Source organism: Jaculus jaculus, unplaced genomic scaffold (genome assembly GCF_020740685.1).
Source record: "Jaculus jaculus isolate mJacJac1 unplaced genomic scaffold, mJacJac1.mat.Y.cur mat_scaffold_175_1_27696_arrow_ctg1, whole genome shotgun sequence".
Classification (NCBI taxonomy): Eukaryota; Metazoa; Chordata; class Mammalia; order Rodentia; family Dipodidae; genus Jaculus; species Jaculus jaculus.
Window position 1 is genome coordinate 12657 of NW_025423432.1, and position 7859 is coordinate 20515.

A 7859-nucleotide genomic window follows, 5' to 3' on the forward strand; every position below is an offset into this window, starting at 1 on the left:
GATTCCTGGAAGGCTGAGTCCAATTCCCCAAGCTTTACTGAAGACTGCTCCCCTTCTCATAGGTGTCCTGGTACCTGTGCCACCTGCCAGTCAATGAATGATTTGGCTGATGGGAATGGCGAGTCCTCTGACTCTTGTGTGCTCCCTGGGTGTGGGTCTAGACTGGCGACCCCGTGGCTTGCCAGGGATGAGGAGCCTTTGGGGAGATTTTGCTGAGTGTCAGAGGACGCTTGAGGGTCCGCCTCCTGGTGCCCTGATGTCAGGTGCCAGGCGTGGCAGGCGTGGCGCTTCTTGCGGCACCGCGAGGAAGGGGTAGGCATGTTCTGTAGCGCCTAACTGGTAGGTAGTGGGCGGGACTACCTGAGCAGAGGCAGAGGTATTTAAGGGGCAGTGGTCACAGCCACTCTGCTGGCAGTTGCTGCAGCTTGTGCTTGTTCTGAAGCTGTCCTGAGTCGATTCTCCCAAGGTGAGGACTCCTGGGAGGCCGTCATTGGCACCATGGCAGAAGCTGGCAGCCCTGTTGGTGGCAGTGGTGTGGCACGGGAATCCCGGCGGCACAGGAAGACGGTTTGGCAGGCCCTGGCAAGAGCAGGCCCTGCTATCAACTTTCAAGAAGAAGAGATACCTGAGCTTCAAGGAGAGGAAGGAGCTGGCCAAGCGAATGGGGGTACTCAGATTGCCGCATCCGCGTGTGGTTTCAGAACCGCAGGAATCGCAGTGGAGAGGAGGGGCATGCCTCAAAGAGGTCCATCAGAGGCTCCAGGCGGCTAGCCTCGCCACAGCTCCAGGAAGAGCTTGGATCCAGGCCACAGGGTAGAGGCATGCGCTCATCTGGCAGAAGGCCTCGCACTCGACTCACCTCGCTACAGCTCAGGATCCTAGGGCAAGCCTTTGAGAGGAACCCACGACCAGGCTTTGCTACCAGGGAGGAGCTGGCGCGTGACACAGGGTTGCCCGAGGACACGATTCCACATATGGTTTCAAAACCGAAGAGCTCGGCGGCGCCACAGGAGGGGCAGGCCCACAGCTCAAGATCAAGACTTGCTGGCGTCACAAGGGTCGGATGGGGCCCCTGCAGGTCCGGAAGGCAGAGAGCGTGAAGGTGCCCAGGAGAACTTGTTGCCACAGGAAGAAGCAGGAAGTACGGGCATGGATACCTCGAGCCCTAGCGACTTGCCCTCCTTCTGCGGAGAGTCCCAGCCTTTCCAAGTGGCACAGCCCCCGTGGAGCAGGCCAACAAGAGGCCCCCCACTCGAGCAGGCAACGCAGGCTCTCTGGAACCCCTCCTTGATCAGCTGCTGGATGAAGTCCAAGTAGAAGAGCCTGCTCCAGCCCCTCTGAATTTGGATGGAGACCCTGGTGGCAGGGTGCATGAAGGTTCCCAGGAGAGCTTTAGGCCACAGGAAGAAGCAGGAAGTACAGGCATGGATACTTCTAGCCCCAGCGACTCAAACTCCTTCTGCAGAGAGTCCCAGCCTTCCCAAGTGGCACAGCCCTGTGGAGCGGCCAAGAAGATGCCCGCACTCAAGCAGACAGCACAGGCCCTCTGGAACTCCTCCTCCTTGATCAACTGCTGGACGAAGTCCAAAAGGAAGAGCATGTGCCAAGTCCCACTGGATTGGGGTAGAAATCCTGGCAGCAGGGAGCATGAAGGTTCCCAGGACAGCTTACTGCCCCTGGAGGAAGCAGTAAATTCGGGCATGGATACCTCGATCCCTAGCATCTGGCCAACCTTCTGCAGAGAATCCCAGCCTCCCCAAGTGGCACAGCCCTCTGGACCAGGCCAAGCACAGGCCCCCACTCAAGGTGGGAACACGGACCCCCTGGAGCTCTTCCTCTATCAACTGTTGGATGAAGTCCAAGTAGAAGAGCATGCTCCAGCCCCTCTGAATTGGGATGTAGATCCTGGTGGCAGGGTGCATGAAGGTTCGTGGGAGAGCTTTTGGCCACAGGAAGAAGCAGGAAGTACAGGCATGGATACTTCTAGCCCCAGCGACTCAAACTCCTTCTGCAGAGAGTCCCAGCCTTCCCAAGTGGCACAGCCCTGTGGAGCGGGCCAAGAAGATGCCCGCACTCAAGCAGACAGCACAGGCCCTCTGGAACTCCTCCTCCTTGATCAACTGCTGGACGAAGTCCAAAAGGAAGAGCATGTGCCAGCCCCACTGGATTGGGGTAGAAATCCTGGCAGCATGGAGCATGAAGGTTCCCAGGACAGCTTACTGCCCCTGGAGGAAGCAGCAAATTCGGGCAGGGATACCTCGATCCCTAGCATCTGGCCAGCCTTCTGCAGAAAATCCCAGCCTCCCCAAGTGGCACAGCCCTCTGGACCAGGCCAAGCACAGGCCCCCATTCAAGGTGGGAACACGGACCCCCTGGAGCTCTTCCTTGATCAACTGCTGACCGAAGTCCAACTTGAGGAGCAGGGGCCTGCCCCTGTGAATGTGGAGGAAACATGGGAGCAAATGGACACAACACCTGATCTGCCTCTCACTCCAGAAGAATATCAGACTCTTCTAGATATGCTCTGACTCCCCGACAGTACCCCTTGCTTCTAGAAACCCGAGAGGCCAAAGTCCTGAAGAGACCCGATTTGGAACTGGAGAAGGGACCCATCCCAGCAAGGATGTGCATCAAAAACCCAACTCCAGTGACTTCCCGAAATGCAAGGTGTCTCGCTAACTATAAGGATTGATTGCAGGTGGGGATAATAATGAAGTGCCTTCTCCAGGGCCCGGGGATTAGGAAATCAGCCCTGAAAGTGAGAGACTCTGCTACAGGGACAGATGGAGAGGCCAATAGTGACTCCTCAACAACAAGGAGCCTAAAGATAACCCCAAAAGAAGGGCCACACCAAGTGACTGGCTCCAGTGGACCCCAGGAAATCACACGGGACACTAGGACTAGGCTTCACTACAGAGGACACACACTCCCTGAGGGCAATGGGGAGAGTGGACTCCTTCCCTGGCTTATATGGACTGCTGTTATCCTTACAGATGCTTCATGCAGAGCTGTGGCAAGGTTTTACAGGCCAGTCTTTTAATATCTACTACCCATAGGTCTTTTGTTTGTTTTCTTTTTCTTTTTCACTTTCTTTTTCATTTTTTTTTCTTTTTCTTTTTTTTAGGGGTGGGTTGGCTTTGTTGGGTTTGGGTTGGTTTTGTGTAGTTTGTTTCCATTGCTTTCAATAAACTTTATTGATTTTAACCAAAATTTGTTCGTGTGTTTGTGTGCTGTTTTGTGGATGAGGGGTGGGGTTGAATAGGCTGTTTTGTTCTACCCGGAGAAAGTGCATGAGAATTCCATTTAAAGGGATTAAAGACATAGGAAGGTATTCAGGAGGGATGCAGAGAGGCCAGGTAGAAAAGGGCAGAGAACAAGGAAGGCTGGGCTATGTCCAGTGGAGAGACGGGCTTGCTTGATCTAGTAACAAGCAGGTGGAATGTCAACTGAAAGAAGAATGTGTGTAAGGCATAACCTTGTCAAAGAAAGATCATCTTGGGAATACAGTGCAGCTAGGTGTGAACATCTTATTCCAAGCTTGAAACACAGCCATCAGTCTATTCTTCATCCATCCATCCATCCATCCATCCATCCATCTATCCATCCTTGCATCCATTCATCCATGCATGCCTAAATCAATCTGGAGGTCTTTCAATCCTATTGGGATTAATCCCCAGCACCCTCCCTTATCCCTCTTTTGATCTTGAGATTCCCAGGTGTTCAAGGTCATGCTGTTTATATGGAGCTCCAAGTTGATCCTTGACCCACATTGGAAGGAGACGGTATGTTTACCATTCTACAATGATCGACAATTCTACAGAGAGCCTTATGGCATGCCAGCAGGACAAAACAATCTCTCATTTGCTGGCCATCACCTCAGGACAACTTATTTGAAGTGTCTCCAGTGTTCAAGGCTAACTCCAGAGATCTAAGAGCACAGAACATACCGCCAGCTAACACAGCACATGCAGGAAGATGATCAACTCTTTTCTTCAACCTGCTCCATCGAAAGTGCACAACCTACTGGTGTCTCAAGCTTCCAGGCTCCTTTTCATACAGTCTGTGAAAGAAACACCTTGTGAGGTGTCTCCATCTCTCTCTGTCTCTGTCTATCTGTCTGTCTGTCTCTGTCTCTCTCTCTCTCCCTCCATTCCTCTTTTGCTCCCCCTCCCATTTCCCTCCTTGCCTCCATTTCACCATCTCTTCCACTCTCTGTCTCCATCCCCCATCCTTCTACCCTCCCATATTCACTCCCCCCATCCACTTTCTACTCCCTACTTCCCTATCTCCTCTCTATCCATTCTTCCCTTCCTTCTGCACTCTGTCACTCTCTCCCTACACCCTCACCCTCTGTCCCTAAATCCCTTCCCCCCTTCTCTCCACATCTGTGTTTGTCTCTCTCTTCGTGTCTTCCTCTGCCCCTAACCCCACCCATGGTCGTGACTTTATCTTCCCTTAGGATATTTGTGAGCATGATGTGTGTGTGTTTGTGTGTGTGTGTGTGTGTGTGTGTGTGTGTTTGTGCTTGTGTGTGCCCGGCATGTGTGCACGTGTTTGTTGTGGTGCGTGTGTGCGTGCATGCATGCAAATGTGTGTATGTGTGTGTTTGGTCTGAGGGTGTGCCTGTTCACAATTGTCTCTGTGTGTTGCTGCCAGGTGCCTAGGGGCTGTTTGGATTTTCATTTAATCTCAGTACAGGTGATGTTCCCTCTTGTCCTCATAGCACAGTCAGACTTGGAAAGTCAAGGAAGGGGGTCTGAAACACTCTAGAGATAGGATGGAGGTGGTGATGTCTTTGGATCTCAGACCATGATGTTGGGATCGTCAGTGTGTGGTCTTGTCCTTTGTAAGCTGATTGAATCCGGGATGGGATGAACTGAGCATGGCTTCCATAGGGCTTGGGATTCCTGGAAGGCTGAGTCCAATTCCCCAAGCTTTACTGAAGACTGCTCCCCTTCTCATAGGTGTCCTGGTACCTGTGCCACCTGCCAGTCAATGAATGACATGGCTGATGGGAATGGCGAGTCCTCTGACTCTGTGTGCTCCCTGGGTTGTGGGTCTAGACTGGCGACCCCGTGGCTTGCCAGGGATGAGGAGCCTTTGGGGAGATTTTGCTGAGTGTCAGAGGACGCTTGAGGTCCGCCTCCTGGTGCCCTGATGTCAGGTGCCAGGCGTGGCAGGCGTGGCGCTTCTTGGCGGCACCGGCGAGGAAGGGGTAGGCATGTTCTGTAGCGCCCTAAACTGGTAGGTAGTGGGGCGGGGACTACCTGAGCAGAGGCAGAGGTATTTAAGGGGCCAGTGGTACAGCCACTCTGCTGGCAGTTGCTGCAGCTTGTGCTTGTTCTGAAGCTGTCCTGAGTCGATTCTCCCAAGGTGAGGACTCCTGGGAGGCCGTCATTGGCACCATGGCAGAAGCTGGCAGCCCTGTTGGTGGCAGTGGTGTGGCACGGGAATCCCGGCGGCGCAGGAAGACGGTTTGGCAGGCCTGGCAAGAGCAGGCCCTGCTATCAACTTTCAAGAAGAAGAGATACCTGAGCTTCAAGGAGAGGAAGGAGCTGGCCAAGCGAAATGGGGGTCTCAGATTGCCGCATTCCGCGTGGGTTTCAGAACCGCAGGAATCGCAGTGGAGAGGAGGGGCATGCCTCAAAGAGGTCCATCAGAGGCTCCAGGCGGCTAGCCTCGCCACAGCTCCAGGAAGAGCTTGGATCCAGGCCACAGGGTAGAGGCATGCGCTCATCTGGCAGAAGGCCTCGCACTCGACTCACCCTCGCTACAGCTCAGGATCCTAGGGCAAGCCTTTGAGAGGAACCACGACCAGGCTTTGCTACCAGGGAGGAGCTGGCGCGTGACACAGGGTTGCCCGAGGACACGATCCACATATGGTTTCAAAACCGAAGAGCTCGGCGGCGCCACAGGAGGGGCAGGCCCACAGCTCAAGATCAAGACTTGCTGGCGTCACAAGGGTCGGATGGGGCCCCTGCAGGTCCGGAAGGCAGAGAGCGTGAAGGTGCCCAGGAGAACTTGTTGCCACAGGAAGAAGCAGGAAGTACGGGCATGGATACCTCGAGCCCTAGCGACTTGCCCTCCTTCTGCGGAGGAGTCCCAGCCTTTCCAAGTGGCACAGCCCCGTGGAGCAGGCCCAACAAGAGGCCCCCCACTCAGAGCAGGCAACGCAGGCTCTCTGGAACCCCTCCTTGATCAGCTGCTGGATGAAGTCCAGTAGAAGAGCCTGCTCCAGCCCCTCTGAATTTGGATGGAGACCCTGGTGGCAGGGTGCATGAAGGTTCCCAGGAGAGCTTTTGGCCACAGGAAGAAGCAGGAAGTACAGGCATGGATACTTCTAGCCCCAGCGACTCAAACTCCTTCTGCAGAGAGTCCCAGCCTTCCCAAGTGGCACAGCCCTGTGGAGCGGGCCAAGAAGATGCCCGCACTCCAAGCAGACAGCACAGGCCCTCTGGAACTCCTCCTCCTTGATCAAACTGCTGGACGAAGTCCAAAAGGAAGAGCATGTGCCAGTCCCACTGGATTGGGGTAGAAATCCTGGCAGCAGGGAGCATGAAGGTTCCCAGGACAGCTTACTGCCCCTGGAGGAAGCAGTAAATTCGGGCATGGATACCTCCGATCCCTAGCATCTGGCCAACCTTCTGCAGAGAATCCCAGCCTCCCCAAGTGGCACAGCCCTCTGGACCAGGGCCAAGCACAGGCCCCCACTCAAGGTGGGAACACGGACCCCCCTGGAGCTCTTCCTCTATCAACTGTTGGATGAAGTCCAAGTAGAAGAGCATGCTCCAGCCCCTCTGAATTGGGATGTAGATCCTGGTGGCAGGGTGCATGAAGGTTCGTGGGAGAGCTTTTGGCCACAGGAAGAAGCAGGAAGTACAGGCCTGGATACTTCAAGCCCCAGCGACTCAAACTCCTTCTTCAGAGAGTCCAAGCCTTCCCAAGTGGCACAGCGCCGTGGAGCGGGCCAAGAAGATGCCCGCACTCAAGCAGACAGCACAGGCCCTCTGGAACTCCTCCTCTTTGATCAACTGCTGGACGAAGTCCAAAAGGAAGAGCATGTGCCAGCCCCACTGGATTGGGGTAGAAATCCTGGCAGCATGGAGCATGAAGGTTCCCAGGACAGCTTACTGCCCCTGGAGGAAGCAGCAAATTCGGGCAGGGATACCTCGATCCCTAGCATCTGGCCAGCCTTCTGCAGAAAATCCCCAGCCTCCCCAAGTGGCACAGCCCCTCTGGACCAGGCCAAGCACAGGCCCCCATTCAAGGTGGGAACACGGACCCCCTGGAGCTCTTCCTTGATCAACTGCTGACCGAAGTCCAACTTGAGGAGCAGGGGCCTGCCCCTGTGAATGTGGAGGAAACATGGGAGCAAATGGACACAAACACCTGATCTGCCTCTCACTTCAGAAGAATATCAGACTCTTCTAGATATGCTCTGACTCCCCGACAGTACCCCTTGCTTCTAGAAACCCGAGAGGCCAAAGTCCTGAAGAGACCCGATTTGGAACTGGAGAAGGGACCCATCCCAGCAAGGATGTGCATCAAAAACCCAACTCCAGTGACTTCCCGAAATGCAAGGTGTCTCGCTAACTATAAGGATTGATTGCAGGTGGGGATAATAATGAAGTGCCTTCTCCAGGGCCCGGGGATTAGGAAAATCAGCCCTGAAAGTGAGAGAGAGACTCTGCTACAGGGACAGATGGAGAGGCCATAGTGACTCCTCAACAACAAGGAGCCTAAAGATAACCCCAAAAGAAGGGCCACACCAAGTGACTGGCTCCAGTGGACCCCAGGAAATCACACGGGACACTAGGACTAGGCTTCACTACAGAGGGACACACACTCCCTGAGGGCAA

The 7859-nt window shown here is 54.6% G+C and overlaps 2 pseudogenes; both read left to right on the plus strand.

The window, feature by feature from the left end:
- Positions 1–498: 498 nt before the first annotated feature.
- On the plus strand, positions 499–2528 carry LOC123457260 (annotated as a pseudogene).
- Positions 2529–5405: 2877 nt separating this feature from the next.
- On the plus strand, positions 5406–7442 carry LOC123457259 (annotated as a pseudogene).
- The last annotated feature ends 417 nt before the right edge of the window (positions 7443–7859 follow it).